An 11,896-nucleotide genomic window follows, 5' to 3' on the forward strand; every position below is an offset into this window, starting at 1 on the left:
GGGTAGGGTCAGATGGAGTGAGTGGGGAATTGGTCCCTCTGTTGCTGATGTTTGTTGGGGATGCGTTTGGAGCGGGAGTTTCAGCGGCCGGCATCGCCAAGAAGCTCTCCTGCCTTTCCTTTTGGTTCAGGATGATTGGAGTTCAGGATGTGACGAAGGAGTTTTTGGTCCGCCAGGCAGTGGCGGGGTACAGGAAGTCGAGGGTGGCAAGGGATTCAAGGCGGCCGGTGTCCTTTGGTATTCTGGTGGATCTGGTGGGAGTGTTGGAAAATTTATGCACGGATGGGTATGAATGTGTGTTGTTCAAAGCTGCTTTTTCGTTAGCGTTCTTTGGGGCCTTTAGAATAAGTGAGTTGGTTAGTCGTTCCTGTGTGTCGGGAGATGGGTTGCAGGTCAGGGACATAGTGGTGGGAGAAGGGAGCGTGTCCTGCTGGCTTCGTAGGTCGAATCAGGCGGGGAGGGGCAAGCAAATAAGGCTCTACGCGTTAGGCAATTGTACTGCGTGTCCGGTTAAATGTGTGTCTGAGTATTTGAGGGTTCGCTCTGGAGTCAGGGAAGGACCCCTTCTGGTACATGGTGATGGTAGGGCCCTCTTTCGTTTCCAGTTTGTGGCAGTGTTCCGAAAGGGGCTTGGACGTTTGGGTTTGCTGGCGAAGGAGTTTGCTTCCCACTCCTTCCGGATTGGCGCGGCTACGGAGGCTGTTAGATGTGGTTTGTCTGATAGTGTGGTTCGTCAGATTGGGCAGTGGGAATCTGCTAGGTTCCGATCTTATGTGCGGATGGATCTGATGTGAGTGGTGTGATGTGGTCTGTTTTGCCTGTGTTCTTTTTTCTTTTTGTTTTCTTTTCCCCCCCTTTTTAGATGGTGGTTGCCTGACGTGGATTCTGGGACACTCGTACGTTCGCCGGGGGGCAGTAAGAGCAGATGTGAGACCCCATGGCAGACAACTGGGCTTTCCAAGGAGTGAGGTCCTGGTCAGGTGGATCGGTGTTGGGGGCTTGTTGTGGGGCGGGGTGTTACCGGAATTTCATTTCTACGCCAGGCTGGATATGGCTCCAGACGTATTAGTTTTACACGTCGGGGGCAATGACCTCGGGGTACGGGCGTCCCGGGAGTTAATTCGGGACATAAAATTTGACTTGTTGAGATTGTGGTCCATGTTTCCGGGGGTTGTCGTAGTTTGGTCAGAGGTGGTGGCTAGATTTGTGTGGCGTCAGGCCCGTCCGGTTGACCGGCTTAACAGGGCCCGGGGGCGCATTAACAGGGAAGTTTCCCGTTTTGTGGCACGTAATGGCGGCGTGGTGGTTCGTCATAGAGAGTTAGAAGTGCCGGAGTGGGGTTTTATGGATAAAGACGGGGTTCACCTGAATGATGTGGGGACGGATCTATGGTGTTCGGACCTGCAAGAGGGTATTGAAAAGGCCATGAAGGTGTGGAGGGACTTGCAGGCACAAGGTGTCATCCCTGCTCGTGGTGGCGGAGGGGGGGTCATCGATGGCTCGGACTGAGGTGGTTATCAGGAGGCCCGGTGGAGGAATGGGGAACCCCCGTGTGTATCTGGCAACTAGTTGGGGTACGGAATGTGGTTACTTGTGGTACGTGACAGATTTGTCAGCCCGGTCGGTGCGCATCGACTGGGGGATCATTGTTTTTATCTGTACTGCTATGGATGGGCCATCCGTGACCTCCCCGGGATACGGGTTTATTACTGTTATGATAATGGGTTGGTTATAGAAGTTTATATGTAATATGTTTATTACAGAGTTGGTATATATATTTGATATCCCTGTTATTTAATAATAAAGAGGCTGCTGTGGCCATTATTCCAATTTCATATAGTGTCTGGCGTTTTATTACAGGGGGTGTATAGGGGGTGAAGGGAAGGGAGGTTAAGGAATTATTCCTATCCCCGTAATCTGCAATACCCGGGTCATGTAAAAGATAAAGCAAACCATTAACTTAGATTGTCCCGGTAGCGTTACTAGCGTAGCCCGGAAGATGCCAATACGCTCCCTTGCCTTGTGTTCTCTGTCTTCTGTAGAACATTTAGCTGCTGAAATGAAGTCTATTATTTTGGCGCATGAAGCAAGCAGAGAGCCGGAACTAGTCATCTGGGCTGTGACTAGTCACTGTTCTCTGCCTGTCAGCGAGCTCTGCAGGATGACTGACAGGAAAAGCGGTCACTTAGAAGCCTCTTTTCCTGTCAATCATCTCAGAACACATCCTTTTTTTTTTTACGTACACAGAAATTCAGTCTACCATGTTTTTGTGTACGTTAAAAAAGCAGAAAAATGAATCAAAATGAATGCACATAAGTGCATCTGTTTCTCCATAAATTTTTTATTTGGAAAAATAGATCGCAAAAACGTAGTGTGAACCCGACCTTGGTAAATTCAGTGGGACCTGCGTCTGCTCCGGAGGAGGTGTAGATTTCTGCCATGATTTACACCTGCTTGCAGGCATAAATCATGATAAACCAATGCACCTGGGACCCTCCTATTACAACAGCTGGAAACACTACAACTCCCAGCATGTACTGACAGTCCACAGCCCTCAGAATATATTGGGAGTTGAAGTACTAATGAACAAACACCTCAAGGTGTTGTCCCCTCACAAACTACAACTTCCAGCATACCCTGAGAGCTTCATAAGTGTAGGGCATTCTGGGAGTTGTAGTTGTTATTCAAGGAAGCCATGGTGTCTCTTCTCACTGGTTCCTTCTGTAAGGGGGGGGGGTTCTTTTTTCAGAGTCGCCCTGTTGCCAAAATGGCCTAGAAACTGCCCTGCTCCTAGAGACCTGCCCCAGCTCTTCATGAAGGGTGAGTGTGGTTATGTGTGTAAGTGTGCAAATATGTGTGTTAAGTGAACATTATGTAGGTATGACATGTGTATGTGTAAGGTGTTTGTGTGTATGGTATGTATATAATGGCATGTACACATGTGTGATGTGTGTGCAGGGGCGTAGCTAATGTCTCTTGGGCCCTGGTGCAAGAGGTCAACTTGGGGGCCCCCCCTTACCACATACTGACTAATAACACCACATACTGACTAACACCACCGCTGCTACTGATTAACACTACCACATACTGACTAACACCACCGCTGCTACTGAATAAAATCCTCTGTGCATAGACCAATATCACTTCATACAGTCATATAGAGGTGGACGCACTGTACACAGGCTCTATACACCATATACATTACAGTGCAGTTATATCAAGTGATTCACAGGGGACGTCTTCATCTTCTCCATCTGCCCTGGGCTGTTATGAGAACTTTTCCGAACCACGAATCCACAGAATCTGCCAGACAAACATATTAGGCTCCTTACACTGACACCATCCTCATCTCTCTACACACTACACATCTGTATTGGCCCCTTTACACCCTCATTTAGTGGGTAGCCCTGACACTATGTGACCCCCTTATAGTACATATCCCCCTATTGTATACACCCCCCGTGTAGTCCACCTTATAGATGGCCCCCCAATGTTTCCCCCTTATAGATGGCCCCCTGTGTTGTCCCTATTATAGATGCCCACCATGTTGTCCCCTCCTCCTGCCCCTCCATCATCATACTACTACCCCTTTCATCCTCCTGCCCCTCCATCATCATACTACAACCACCTCCATCATAATACTACTACCCCTTTCATCCTCCTGCCCTTTCATCATCATACCACTACACCCTTCATCATCCTCTTGTTCCTTCATCATCATACCACTACACCCCCCATCATCCTCTTGTTCCATCATCATACCACTACACCCCCATCATCCTTTTGTTCCATCATCATACCACTACACCCCCCATCATCCTCTTGTTTCTTCATCATCATACCACTACACCTCCCATCATCCTCTTGTTCCATCATCATACCACTACACCCCTCATCATCCTCTTGTTTCTTCATCATCATACCACTACACCCCTCATCATCCTCTTGTTCCTTCATCATCATACCACTACACCCCTCATCATCCTCTTGTTCCATCATCATACAACTACACCCCTCATTATCCTCTTGTTCCTTCATCATACCACTACACACCCCCATCATCCTCTTGTTCCTTCATCATCATACCACTACACACCCCTATCATCCTCTTGTTCCTTCATCATCATACCACTACACCCCCATCATCCTCTTGTTCCTTCATCATCATCATACCACTACACCCCCATCATCCTCTTGTTCCTTCATCATCATACCTCTACACTCCATCATCATACCACTACACCCCTCATCATACTCTTGTTCCTTCATCATCATACCACTACACCCCTCATCATACTCTTGTTCCTTCATCATCATACCACTGAGAGCGCATGCGCGCGGGGTCTATGGCGGACGTGTGCTGCTGAGCTCCGCACTCCCGCCCACCCACGGCAGCGATAATCAGCTGATACCTGCTCCGGTCCGGTCCCTTTCTTCCTCGCACGGCTCGGTGAAGGTCCCCAGAGTCGAATGGCGTCCAGAACGGGGAAAAAGGCAAAATCGGCAGCCCCGACCACGCAGTCTCCCGCAGCACCACAGCAGCGCCGGCCCTCTCCGCCTCAGAAGCAGGGAGGCGCCATCTTGACCAGACGCGCGGGTCCTCCTGAGGCTCCCAGACCTGAGGTAACTGCAGCAAAGGGTCCCACAACACCCCCAAACCCCAGATCAACCAGCCCTGCTGATCTTTTTGAGGAACAGTCCTCCCAAGCCTCCTCATTAGATAAAGTAATGGCAGACATTGCGCTCAGCCAGTCCAGCAGTGACTTGGCTCTCAGCCATCACAGCCCCAGTCAGCCAGAAGGAGACATGCTGAGCATGGATGCGGGAGATACTGCTCCTGCTCCAGCAGTGCAATATTCCGCAGATAAGGTGCTGCTATCCATATTCTCCCTACTCTTACAACAGGAACTGGATAAGGCATGTTCCAAAATCACTGCTGATTTGAAAGTGGATTTTCAAGAATTGGGGTCCAGGCTTGATGCGATGGAGAATAAGATTGATTCTACTGTGGCCACTGTGAACAAACACTCATCCTGTATTGGGGAACTTTATGATCAGCTAGATGATGCCTATGCTAAAATTGAGGACCTTGAAAACAGGTCAAGGAGAGAGAATTTTCGTATCCGTGGCCTGCCATAACCCGTGACTGACTTAGATGAGGCGGTCAAGGAACTGTTTCATGAACTTGTCCCGGATCTCCCGGACCGATATTATGATCTGGATAGGGTCCACAGGGCCCTCACTGCACCAAGATCTGATGGTTTGCAAGAGACATAGTGGTAAAGCCTCATTATTACACCACTAAGGAAAAACTACTAAGAGCTGCTCGGGATACTCCTGATCTACAATTGCGAGACTGTCCAATACAAATCTATGCGGATCTTGCTCCTAGCACCATTCAAAAGCGCCGTACCTTGAAACCACTTCTGCAGATATTACAAAAAAAGGAAATTCGCTACAGATGGGCTTTTCCTTTCCGTTTGGTTTTTACTTATAAGAATCGCCAACACAGCTTCACATCGCTTCGGGAGGGAGAGTCACTATTCCTTTCCTTGGGCTTTCTTACAAAGGAACCACGTGGATCGCCGTCGAGATCACCTCAACCAGAGCCACCGGATTGGCGGAGGAAACCCCCGCTGTCTCCTTTATGGAAGGATCGCGCCCACACATCCTCACAGCGCTGAACTTAGAGGGGACTGCCTGCATTTTTGATAGCCTTCCTGTCCTGATATTGTTTGTCTAGACCTTTGTTGTGCCTTTTAACTGTGCCTTCTTTTCACAGGTTGTTTGAATAAGTTATGTTGGCCGGGACTTAGACTACCTAGTGCTGCTCTGGGTGGGTGGGTTTATGCCTTTGTGCTCTCACTGATCTCCGGAGCTCACCTGTCTGAATATGGGCTGGCGGTCTCTTGAGGTCCTGATGAAGGGGCTTTGGCCCCTCCAGGGTTATTCTCATTTCTTTCTTCTCCCTTCTTCTTTGATTCTTTGTTTTCACTTGTCCTGTCTCCTCTCCCCGCCCTTTTTCTTTTCCCTCCCCCTCTCCCTCCTCACGGTACTGTCTAGCGGTTCCTTAACCGGGGAAAATGTCATCCCTTAGATCCCACATCAAAATTGTCTCACATAATGTTCAGGGTCTGAATAGTCCTACTAAGCGGAAAAAAGCATTTCAATTGTACCATTCTATGAAAGCTGACGTGGTCTTTTTACAAGAGCTCCATTTTTCTGTTAATTCTGCTCCTAAGTTTATGCATAAACATTTTCCTGTGTTTCATTTAGCTCTTGCAGGTGAAAAGAAGAAAGGAGTGGGCATCTTTTTTTCCAAATCGGTTGATTTCACACTGACATCCACGCACGGTGATCCAGATGGTCGTTATCTCTTGCTAACGGGCACGTTACAAGGTTCCCCTATCTCCTTTCTCTCATATTATGCCCCTAATTCTGGGCAGGTATCATTCTTTCAATCTATGTTTCATTCCTTAGCGCCTCATTTTGTGGGTCGTTTGATTTGTGGTGGAGACTCGAATCTGGCTTTGGACACCTCTTTAGATAAACAACCGGGAGGGGTCCCCAAACCCAGATCTCCTTCTAAACAAGGCCTTCTGTTGGCTAAATTGTGGTGTTCTCAGGATTTGATTGATGCTTGGCGGACAGCAAATCCTACAACCAAGGATTACTCCTACTTTTCTGTAGCCCATTCCTCCTATTCCCATATTGATCATATTCTCTTATCCTCGCAACTCTCGTTCAATTTGACCAGGGCATCTATTACTCCTGTTCCGTGGTCTGATCACGACCCCGTTTCAGTGATGTTAGATTCCTTCTGGATTGCTCCGAATTTTTTACCCTGGAGATTGAATGAGACTTTGTTGACCAACCCAATCTCACAGGCCGAGATTCTCTCAAGTCTGCAAGACTATTTTAAACATAACTCGCCCCTGGATACCTCTCCTGCTGTTAACTGGGAAGCTCACAAGGCCACCATTAGGAGTACCCTTATGAAATTAGCTTCCAAAATTAAGAAGGAACGGGAATCCACATTGAAACTAAAATCGGTAGAATATGAGAAATTGGTAGCTTTGCATAAACGCAACCCAGATCAGGGTCTCTTAGCTAAAGTAGAGTTAGCCAGGACAGAACTGAATTTATGTCTGACCGCTGTAGCAGAAAGGAGTCTGAGGTGGACCCAATATAAATTCTTTAGTCAAGGGGACAAACCTGGGTCCTTATTAGCAAGACGCTTAACCCCTAAATTCCGCCATGTGACAATCCCGAAACTAAAGCTCTCCGACGGTACTACATCTCAACATCCTCGGAAAGTTTTAGATGCTTTCTATGATTATTATGCCAAGCTGTATAAGCGAGATAGGGTTTTCCAGGAAAGGGAGGCGGAGTCCTTGTTTAAGGCTGGGTTCACACACTGTATACTTCAGGCAGTATTTGGTCCTCAAGTCAGGTCCTCATAGCAACCAAAACCAGGAGTGGATTGAAAACACAGAAAGGCTCTGTTCACACAATGTTGAAATTAAGTGGATGGCCGTCATATAACGGTAAATAACTGCCATTATTTCAATATAACAGCCGTTGTTTTAAAATAACAGCAAAAATTTGCCATTAAATGACGGCCATCCACTCAATTACAACATTATGTGAACAGAGCCTTTCTGTGTTTTCAATCCACTCCTGGTTTTGGTTGCTATACAGCCTCACAAATACAGCCTCAAATATACATAGTGTGAACCCAGCCTTAAGATGTGACTTTGCCAACGCTCTCCACTGAACATAGGGACTTAATGGATGACCCGTTGTCCTTGGAAGAAGTGAAGATAGCTATTAAAACTCTTAAACGAGGTTCGGCACCCGGACCTGATGGGTTCTCCAGCTTCTATTAATTATAAATTAATAATAAATTATAAATTTATAGACATAGTGGCTCCCCATTTAGTGTCATTGTTTAATTATTTGAGAGATGGGTCGGCTATTTGCCCTGAATCGCTTAATGCCTTTATTTCAGTAATTCCCAAACCAGACAGGGACCATTTATTGTGTGACAATTATAGACCCATCTCGTTAATTAATGTGGATGTTAAAATTCTTACAAAAATAATGGCCACTCGCCTGAATTCCTTTATAGAGCATTATATTCACCCTGACCAGGTAGGGTTTGTCCCTAACCGACAGGCAGCGGATCAGACTCGGAGGGTGATGGATTTAATCTCCTTGGTTCAGTCGCAATGGGCCCAAACCTCCACTAAACAAGCCCTATGCTTATCTTTAGATCTGCATAAAGCTTTTGACTCCCTCAACTTGGACTTTTTATTTTATGTTTTGAGTAAGTGGGGTTTTGGCCCTAAATTTCTCACAGTCTTACGTAGTCTGTACTCGTGTCCTTCAGCTAAAGTGAATATAAGAGGTCACCTCTCCCCCACTATCGGGATCGAACGTGGGACAAGGCAGGGTTGCCCCTTATCTCCGGCCTTGTTTATATTAGCTATTGAGCCGTTGGCCCATCTGATCAGAGCTCATGGAAGCATTAAAGGTATTGAGGTTAATGGTCAACAGCATAAATGTGCACTTTATGCGGATGATATCCTATTTTCTTGTGCCTGTCATTGGGGGACACAGCACCAGTGGGGGACACAGCACCAGTGGGTATAGGCTACTGCCACTAGGAGGCGACACTAGACAGAAGAAGAAGTGACTCCGCCTGGCAGGCTATACCCCTCCTACAGGCACCAGGCTAACTCAGTTTTAGTCTAGTGTCCGTAGGAGGTAGACACAGGTGCCATGCACCTCCATTTTTTTATTTTAGTTTTATTTCTTTCTCTTTTCTTTTAGGTTATCAGGGGGACCGTCGGCGTGGGCTGCCACATCAGACGCAGTTCCCCCTGAGGGTGCATGGAAAGTTTCTTTTCCCTGCGCCGGTCACCCGTCCCCCAACGCCCGCTCCCTGCGGCAGGATACCGGTCCCCCACAAAGGTGCGAGGTGACCGAAGGGGTGACCCTGCGCGCACCTGAAGACGCCGGACAGGTGAGTATTCCTGTCCTTAGCCTTCCTTGGGAATCTGGGGGGGGGTCATCCTTCCAGGGCACCTAGTTGCCCCCCTTTTCCCTGCCTCTCTCCCCCCTGTCTCTCTCCCTCCCTGCCTCTCTCCCTCCCTGCCTCTCTCCCTCCCTGCCTCCCTCTCAGAGGCCCTGGGCAAGATGGTCTGTGCGGGCCTCTTTCTTCAGGGAGAGGGGGTGGAAGGAGTCTCTGGAGCTCCTGCACGCAGGCAGCAGCTCTATAGGGGCGACCGGGTAGTTTACCGGGCTCTTCTCCCTTCCTTTCTGCTGGCGGCCGCGTTCTTCAGCGCTCCGCGCCGCCGTCTCGCTGCCGCCGGCCTGCCCATAAATTTAGCCCCCGGCTTCTGCCGGAGCTAGGCCGCATCGGCGCACACGAGTGACGTCACGGGGGCGGAGCGCCCGCCCGTTTTCGGCCCTTCCCGCCGCTGGCTTGTCTCTTATTGGCTACTCCTGTAGCCCCCACCTGCTCCTTCCTGTGCCCCCTCCCTTCCTCCTCTCGTCTCTGCAGCGCAGCAGCTTGTGGCCACCTGCTGTTCTCTCTGCCTGCCAGTACAGCAGCCTCAGCTCCCTGTGCACAGCAGCAGCAGCTCAGAATCCACAGCATCCAGTGCAGCTCCTGCATCCAGTGCAGTTCCAGCATCCAGGCAGCTCCAGCATCCAGTGCGGCAGCAGCTCCAGGGTCGGGTAGGCTCACCCAGTGGGTGATATTCCCCTCCTCCACTCCCCAGGCTACCAGCCCTAGCTACCATGTCTGGTCCCCGGGACGACCCCCCTAGGCAGCTCGCTCCTGCGGCTGTGGCGACACACTTTGCGTGTGCTCGCTGCAATAAAAAGTTCCCCTGCGGTCAGCCTGGCCCCCTCTGTCTGCTATGCCTTAACCCTAGTGCCACCTCCCAGGAGACCTCCCCTGCAGGTTCAGATGCAGCCTCCCCTGAGTGGGCTAGGTCCCTGTCCCAGGCGATCGGTGACCTCTCTAAGCTGTCCCAGGTCATGATCCATGCCATTGAGCGGTTGCCTTCCCAAGCGCCTCCAGCGGCGGGACCCTCCAGGGTATCTCCTGACTCGCCTTCCAGAGGACGGTCTCATAAGAGATCTAGACTCTCTGTCTCACGGTCACCTTCTAGGAGATCTAGACTCTCTGTCTCACGGTCACCTTCTAGGTGTTCCTCAGACCCTTCTCCGGACAGATCCACTGCAGGCGGTTCCGCTTCCCAGCGACCCCTCTCCGCCACCTCGGGGGACCCCTCTGACTCTGCCTCAGAGTCCGACAGGGAGGATCAGCTGGCCTCTGCAGTGCAGGCCTTGATCCGTGCAGTGCGGGACACCTTACATATTGAAGAAGAGTCCCCTTCTACTTCCAGGAGTGAAGTCTCTTTCAGTCGCCATAAGCGACAGCCTTTGGTTTTTCCCAACCATAAGGATTTTGAAGATCTTCTAGCCAAGGAGTGGAATCACCCTGACCGGCGGATTCCATCCTCTAAGCGTGCCGAGGCCTTGTTTCCCTTCTCCCCTGACTTGGTCACTACATGGACAGTGCCCCCCTCTGTGGACCCTCCGGTTTCTCGACTTTCCAAGTCAACTACTCTGCCTCTGGCAGATGGTGCTTCACTCACTGACCCAGTCGACAAGAAAATCGACGCTTTTTCGAAGTCTGTCTTTATTGCGGCTGGTTCGGCCCTACGTCCTACCTTTGCTGCATCCTGGGTCAGCAAGGCTTGTTCCTCTTGGGCCAGGCAGTTAGTCCATGACCTCTCCCTGGACACCCCGCGTGAGGATCTCCTGCCTCTGGCCTCGCAGATTCTGCATGCGTCCAAATACCTGTGCGACGCTTCTCAGGAAGCTGCTCGTTTGTCTGCGCGGTCCCTGGCTAACTCTGTAGCCATCCGACGATCTGTTTGGTTAAAATGCTGGTCAGCTGATGCCGCCTCCAAGAAGGCTCTGACTTCTCTTCCCTTTGCAGGGAACAGACTTTTCGGGGAGCGGCTTGATAAAATAATCTCGGACGCTACAGGGGGGAAGAGTTCCTTGCTCCCTCAAAACCGGTCCCGGCGCCCTCAGCCTCACAGGCGTTCCAGCCGTTTCCGCTCCTTTGAGCCTCCGGCGCGTCGTCGCCCGGCTAAGGATGCGCCTCCAGCACCTTCTAGGAAGCCCTCTTTCAAACCCCGCCCCTCCTGGCAGCCCCGTTCTCGCCCTTCTAAGGGTCCTGCCCCCAAGTCTTCTTCCTGATGGTCCTTTCCCTGTCGGGTCTCTCCCTCAAGTAGGGGGTCGTCTGCTCTCCTTCAAGGAGATTTGGCTCGCCCATGTGCCCGATGTGTGGGTACAGGAGGTGGTGTCTTCAGGATACAAAATCGAGTTCGCGTCCATGCCGCCTCCTCGCTTTTTTCCGTCAAATCTCCCACGCTCTTCGGTGCGGCTTTCCGAGCTTTTTCAGGCGGTTCAGAATCTCATAGCTCAAAGAGTTGTGGTCCCAGTTCCTCCCTCCGAGCATTTCCAGGGATTCTATTCCAATCTGTTCACAGTCCCCAAAAAGGACGGCTCGGTCCGTCCTATCCTGGATTTGAAACGGCTGAACAGGTTCGTTCGCCTTCGGCGGTTCCGCATGGAATCCTTGCGGTCGGTGGTCGCGTCTCTAGAGCAGGACGAATTTCTTGCATCTGTAGACATCCGCGACGCCTATCTGCATGTTCCCATCGCAGCCAGTCATCAACGTTTCCTACGTTTCGCCATCGGTTCTGGACATTTCCAGTTCGTTGCCCTGCCCTTCGGGCTCGCCACGGCCCCTCGGGTCTTTACCAAGATCCTTGCACCTTTGATGGCTCTGCTTCGGTCAAAGGGG

This window comes from Dendropsophus ebraccatus, chromosome 2, assembly GCF_027789765.1.
Source record: "Dendropsophus ebraccatus isolate aDenEbr1 chromosome 2, aDenEbr1.pat, whole genome shotgun sequence".
In the NCBI taxonomy this organism is placed as follows: domain Eukaryota; kingdom Metazoa; phylum Chordata; class Amphibia; order Anura; family Hylidae; genus Dendropsophus; species Dendropsophus ebraccatus.